The sequence below is a fragment of the Prionailurus viverrinus genome, chromosome C2 (assembly GCF_022837055.1).
Source record: "Prionailurus viverrinus isolate Anna chromosome C2, UM_Priviv_1.0, whole genome shotgun sequence".
Lineage (NCBI taxonomy): Eukaryota > Metazoa > Chordata > Mammalia > Carnivora > Felidae > Prionailurus > Prionailurus viverrinus.
This window is the reverse complement of record NC_062569.1, coordinates 28,346,363-28,353,166: the sequence shown is the minus strand read 5'-3', so window position 1 is coordinate 28,353,166 and position 6,804 is coordinate 28,346,363. Positions and strand designations below refer to the sequence as shown.

Here is a 6,804-nt window from a genome sequence, read left to right as displayed (position 1 = left end):
GGGAGGGGCAGAGAAAGAGAGGGAGACACAGAATCCAAAGCAGGCCCCAGGCTCTGAGCTGTCAGCACAGAGCCCGACACGGGGCTCTATCTCACAGACCATGAGATCATGACCTGAGTCAAAGTCGGACACTCAAATGACTGAGTCACCCAGGCACCCTAGGATGCTCTTCTGACTACTCCATTCCAAATCTGCGCTCCCTGAAACAATTATGAGTCTCCAACTAAAGGCCTTTGTACTTTTTCAGTTTCCAGTTGACAATAAGTCTGACATTTATTCCACAAATGTTCATTGAGCACCTATATCATTCCTGGCAGTGAGGAGTCTCCAAGGAGCTGGTAGTAGGGAGGACCCTTGGTTCTGATCCTGCTTTGGGATGTCTGTGACTTTAAACAAGGGTCTTTGGCTTCCCTCCATCTGTGTTTCTTAGTCTGCAAAAGAAGTGGTTGGAATAAATGATCTCCAAATCCCTTCCAATGCTGGTTCTTAGATATGGAGCACACACTACTTCTGTTGCTGCTAAAATCTCAACTCCCACTGATGTTCCGGATGGGGAAAGAACAATGAGCAGAGCATGCATTGTGATTCTTTTCTTAGTTCTCAATTCCAGCTTGCCACAGAGGAGAAAAAGAATGAAATGGAGTCTCTCCCTCTCCTGGGCTCCCAACCAGCCACAACCCTGACACACAATGACCAACCCACCCAAACTTAGGATCTTTTGAAAAGACCTGAAAAATGTATGTAGTCTGGGAAATCAGTGGAAGAGACACTTCTCAATAGGTTTAAGCATTCAAGATTTTCAAAGAAGCACCTGAACCGTTTATTAGGGTGAGAGGTACCTTTATATAAAGCCATGAAATATAGGTGGCTCTAATTGTGGTTGTGTTTGCAAGTTGAAAAGGAATTTTGGTGGTAGGTAGGACCAGGATACATAATTTACTTCATTGATTAAAAGGCTCTTGCTTGGAACCTTGTTTTTCTTCATCAAATGACCTTTTGGGATTGACAGTTTTCCAAGTTTTAGGCAAGTTATGTTACATACGAATGTAACTCAGGGGTCATCTGTTTTTGTGGGATTAAAACCATCTTACAGTTATGGCTTGGAAAAGCTATCTCACACAAATAATTATTTACACATATTTTCCCCAGAATCAATTTAATGAAACAAATATCTATTGAGTATCAGTTCTGAGCTCAGTTCTGTGAAGTCATTAAGAGGAATGAGAATCTCAGTTGCTAGGAGCTCTGGCTATAAAGGAAGTGTGACAGGAATCCAGTCATCGACACTACACTGATGTTGCCATTTGTGGAAAACCTGATGATTTTTACCTGGAACTGAGATTCTGTTTATGTGAGTCTCATAGAGTGGACAGAGAGGCTGTGCGTATTGGGAAGCCTAAGAAGAGGCTCAGGGAGCTTAGTTCTCAGGAATCCTGTCTTTTTTCATAATAAACTTCTAAGACTTATAATGCCCAGACTGCTTCCAGGCAGCATTCTCTCTAATTATAGCTCCCCTGAGTCACTGGAGGTTTCAGAACCAGTAAGTTGAGAGAGAGATAGACTATAAAAACAGGCTCATTTCACTGGGGGTATAGCTCAGGGGTAGAGCATTTGACTGCAGATCAAGAGGTCCCTGGTTCAAATCCAGGTGCCCCCTGTACAGTCTAGTTTTTGCTTCAGAAGAATCTGGATCGACTTTAGCTTTATTATTTTCCATAGCTCATGGTTGAATAAATAACTAATGTTCTTTGTGTATAGGCCAGGCATCAGTCTAAATTATTTACATTAATTATCTCCTTCATTTCTCTCCAAAATTTTACGAGATGCGTGCCATCAGTCTCCTCATTTGACATGAGGAGATGCTCAGTAATTGGCTAACGGTCAAAAAAGTCTACAAAGAGAAGTCCTAAGGTTTGAACTCAGAGCACACAGCCTCAATGACTCTGTCATACTACTCATACTGTTCTAGTGTTAAAAGTTGTGTGACAAAATTCCACTTAGTAATGCTCCCAAGGTGCTAGGACTGTCCATCCAGGTTTAGAACTTTTGGCTGCAGGGTCAACCCAGCAGCTTAGCGACTGTGCCCACCCTGTGCAGTGACCTGGGGAAAGTCAGGGAATAGTCTTCCCCAAACACCACTAGGGCTGAGCATGAACTGGCCTGAAGGTGAGGGAGCTGCACTCTTTTCCTGCTCTAAAGCCTGAGGAGTTTCTATTTCCTTTCCGCCCCCAATTCATTTTCTGCAGCTCAGCTCTCCCACCTTGGGTGCCTTCATTCAGGATCCAGAGTGGACCAGACCCCTGCCCACAGCCCAGGCAATGCTGTGTCTTTAGAGGAGCCTGAACAACATTTAGAGTGCCTTCTGTGGGCCAGAGCCGTGCAGAGTGTGAACCCAGAGGTGACTGAGACACAGCCCCTGGCCTCAGTGTGCTCTCATCCAGGGAGCAGGCCTGCAAAGTACAAAATCGGAGCAATTTGAGCTGCATGTCATTGTGCCAGCCTCAGTGCATAGGAGACAGTGACTCCTGTGTGGAGGAGGGAAGGTTAAAGGAGGCTTTTGGAGTTGCTGATGGCAAATCACAGTTTCAAAGATAAATAATATCTCACAGGACAGAGGGTGGAGTGGAGGTAGGGGTGTGCGGGGTGGTGGCCGAGGTCCAGGTAGACAAGGCTGCCTGGGCAGGGACTGGGGCCAGATGGATGCAGGTAGAGGCAGCAGGAGCACAAGAGGTGACATGGGCATGTCAGAAGATGAAGAGGCAGTTGGGGATCCAAACTTGGAGCCTTTCAGGAAGGCATTTAAAGGGGGCATGACCTGGATAGACTCCATTGAATTTTTAAATTTTTAATTAAAAAATTTTAGAAATGTTTATTTTTGAGAGAGCAAGCACGAGTGGGGGGAGGGGCAGAGTGAGGGGGGGACAGAGAATCTCAAGCAGGCTCCCCCACCGTCAGCACAGAACCCGATGTGGGGCTCAAACCCATGAACCATGAGATTATGACCTGAGCCGAAGCTCAACCAATTGAGCCACCCAGGTGCCTCTAGACTCCACTGTAAAACAGGCTGCTTGGGGAGCAGCAGGGGGATGGCTGTAAGGGGTGGAGGCCGGGAGGCCATTTAGGAGGTGGTGGCATTGCTGGTGTGGGGGTTGGGATGAACCTAAGTGAAGTCAGAGCCACGATCAGCAATACCCAGAGATTACCTGGAATTGGAGAAGAGCCGGTGAGAGAAGCGCCACCGTTGTAAGCATTTCGACCAAATGACTGAGTGCACAGTGGTGTCACCAACCAAGATGGGGGGAGACTGATCAGATGGTTCAGGAGTCAGGCCGGGTGCTGCACCCCAAAAGTACACTGGAATCCTGGCCGCAGCACCTCCTGGCTGTGTGTGACTGCTCTGTGCTTCAGTTTCCCTACCTGCAAAATCAATATGCTAATGATAACGTCTTTTTTATGGCGTTTTCGTAATGATTCTCTGGGAAGTTATGGGTGCAAGCTTTAGTCCCGTGTGTGGCACGTAGCAAGTGTCCAGTAATTATGCACTGTCGTTATTACAACAAAGCAGAATAGGAGGAGATGCAGGCTTGGGCAGGAAGGTGAAAGGTTTGTTTGGGGCACCCTGGGTGTGAACTCTGAGGTTCCTGGAAAGCCTCAGAGTGGAGTGACTGGGAATGGGTATCTGGGACCCGTGAGAGCCTGTGAGCGGAACCTCTGGCTGCCTTCGCTCGGCAGCTTCAAGGAGGCAACAGGCCTCCTCAGGGAGGATTGGTTGCAATGACAGTTTTCCTTGACCTTTCTGCTCAGTCTCAGAGGTACACAAGATTAAAAATCCTCAGACTGGAACCAAAGAGAAGAGGAATCAGAGGTGCTCAAAGGTGAATTTTGGACTTTGGAATACCTAGTTGTTGTTGTTTGACTGTAAAATAAGACAGTTCATCCTGGATGAGGTCCCCTTTGAAAATTTGATGAAAACGTACACAATATACGATGCACGTACATACACAACATTTGCCTACAATATCGGAGTTACATCTGAACCTTTGAAGTTTGTGGATACCCAGTTAAGACTCCCTCCCTGTCCAATACTTGTTGGTGACCCATAAAACTTAAAACGTTTGTTGATGTGGGGGTGGGGGGAGAAACATTCACGATGTGCCCAGAGATTTTTAGGCAGTTGGTAGTGTGTTTTAAAAACTGGAGAATTATACTCAGCTTGAGGTGCTGGGAAGAGAATGAGTATATATGCTCTGGGAAAAGCAGGCGCTGGTGTGGCTGGAAGGGAATTGAAGATGAATTTAAGTCCAGGAAGAATCTGAGCCATAAAAGGTATTTATGAAGTATGATGTAACTCATAAAAGTGAAATAAGTATTTATGTGCAGCTTGTTACCATCAGGGGGTATAGCTCAGTGGTAGAGCATTTGACTGCAGATCAAGAGGTCCCTGGTTCAAATCCAGGTGCCCCCTCTGTGTTCTTTTGCTCTTCTTGGCAGCTTCATTAAAATACTGGGTGTAGAGTGAGGAAAGCAAGGTGCCTAGGGCTCAAAATTTAAGGATGTGCTCACTCTCACATAAGTACCTTGGCTTGTTAATTCCCTCGCAGTAAAGCTGTGTGCATATAAATTCACATAAACACAGCCATACGTCCAGACGCATATACACACATCCCACACACCAGATGTCCCCCGACCACATGCACACATCCTGACCCACACACCATCACACAGACCCACCAACAGACAAACATACATACACATATGCATACCTGCATCTTCTCACATGGACCTTTGTTTTTTCCTTTCTGTGTATTCTATCTTATTCACCAGACCCTTTCTAACCTCCTTTCTTCAAACTTTTAACCTTTTAATAGTTAGGATTTACAGAAGAGTTGTGAAGATACTATAGAAATGTCCCATATACCCTTCACTCAGCTTCCCCTAGTGTTAACATCTTGCATAACCATGCCACATTTATCAAAACTGTGAAATAAACATTGGTGCAACACTATTAGCCAAACCATAGACATCATTCAGATGTCACCAATTTTTCTGTTACTGTCTTTTTCCCTGTGGCAGGATTCAGTCCAGGATGCCATGCTGCCTGGAGTCATAACGCCTCCTTAGTTTCCTTCTCTGACAGTTACTCAGTTTTTCCTTGAGTTGTTGTTTGTTTGTTTTGTAATCTTAACACTTTTGAGAAGTCCTGGTCAGATATTTTGTAGAATGCCCCTCACTTTGGGTTTGTGTAATGTTTCCTCATGATTAGGCCAAAGTTGTAGATTTGGGGGAAAAATATCACAAAGGTCATGGTCATAGGCCCTTATCCTTCCGTCTTACTAGGGGTGGAAGAAAAGCACTGCAAACATTTAGGAGTCTGCTACATTGTAAAATGTTAAGAGTACAAGCTCTGAAGCTTGTGAGGATATACCTTCTGAAGTGAGATACCACACAGAAGGAAACATATCACATGGTGGGTCTCTTTGGATTTTGGTGTTCATGTATTTGGATGTGCTTCTCTGGTACGTTTACTAGGTTTAAACAATAACCCATAAGATTGTCTGTTGTTCTGTGGATGCCAGAACAAGAAAAAAAGTCTGCACTCAGTCCAGGCCATGGGGAAATATATTCCTTCATGGGGGTACTGTGACTTAGTACTGGAAGTATAAATGGCAACTCTAGCTTTGTTAATTAACCTTTTTTTGCTTGTTTCAATAGCACATTGAATTTACCTCTTTTTAATATTATTACATGGCATATTGTAATTGTTTATAGGTCTGTGTATTAGTCAGACTAACTTGGGCAATAGTGTGGTGTCAACCCTGAAATCTCAAGAGCTTAATACAACAAAGATTTGTATTATTGGTGCAAGATCTGAAGTGGGTGTGGTGGTCCTTCACCCTCTGGCAACTATGTCCATCTAGCACAATGGGACCTCCAGAGTCATTGCTGCAGGGGTAGAGAGAGTTGGAGAAGTCACATAAGTTCCCAGCTGCCTTAGCCCTGTAGTGCCACGCCTCACTTCAGCTCACAGTTCATTAGACAGACCTAGTCTTATGTCCCCAGTGTCATTGCAGTGGAGGCTGGGAAAGAGAAGAAAGCATTTGGATAGTTAGTGAGTACTAACTTTCACTGCCATAACTGATCTTACCTACTCAATTCTTTTTGATTCTTCTTGTTATCACCAGCGACTGGTAAGTACCTTGCCCATGGTAAGGGCTCACAAGGTATTTGATGAATAACAACTTTTGGCTAATTGAGTGAATGAATAAATGAATGATACAAGATAAACAAGGTATATTCTTAAGTTATTTGGAAACTGATTCTATTATAAGGCAAGAATTATACCTCTCACATTTAAGAAAAAAACAACTTGGGGCACCTGGGTGGCTCAGTAGGTTAAGCATCTGACTTTGGCTCAGGTCATGATCTCACAGTCCATGAGTTTGAGCCCTGCGTCGGACTCTCTGCTGACAGCTCAGAGCCTGGAGCCTGCTTCCGATTCTGTGTCTCCCTCTCTCTCTTCCCCTCCCCTGCTCATGTTCTGTCTCTGTCTCAAAAATAAATAAAAGTATTAAAAAAAAACCAACTTATTGCTGCCTTCTAAACAATCCCTTAAAAGATTCAAACTTTTGTTGAAGAAGACAACTTTGTGTATGCCCATCAAGTAAAACATAGAATACTATCTTTTTTGTTTGTTTGTTTGCTGATTTATTTTACTTTGGAAAATAAATGTCTACTACTCTACCTCCCTTTCTAAAATTGTCCACATGACCTTTACCCATTATAAAATCAAAATACATTCACTGT

General features: G+C 44.1%; 2 non-coding genes across 2 annotated transcripts; both read left to right on the top strand.

Moving 5' to 3' along the window:
• Positions 1 to 1,585: 1,585 nt before the first annotated feature.
• TRNAC-GCA (transfer RNA cysteine (anticodon GCA)) lies at positions 1,586 to 1,657 on the top strand. Its single transcript has one exon. It is a non-coding gene; the product is annotated as a tRNA-Cys (tRNA).
• Positions 1,658 to 4,393: 2,736 nt separating this feature from the next.
• TRNAC-GCA (transfer RNA cysteine (anticodon GCA)) lies at positions 4,394 to 4,465 on the top strand. Its single transcript has one exon. It is a non-coding gene; the product is annotated as a tRNA-Cys (tRNA).
• The last annotated feature ends 2,339 nt before the right edge of the window (positions 4,466 to 6,804 follow it).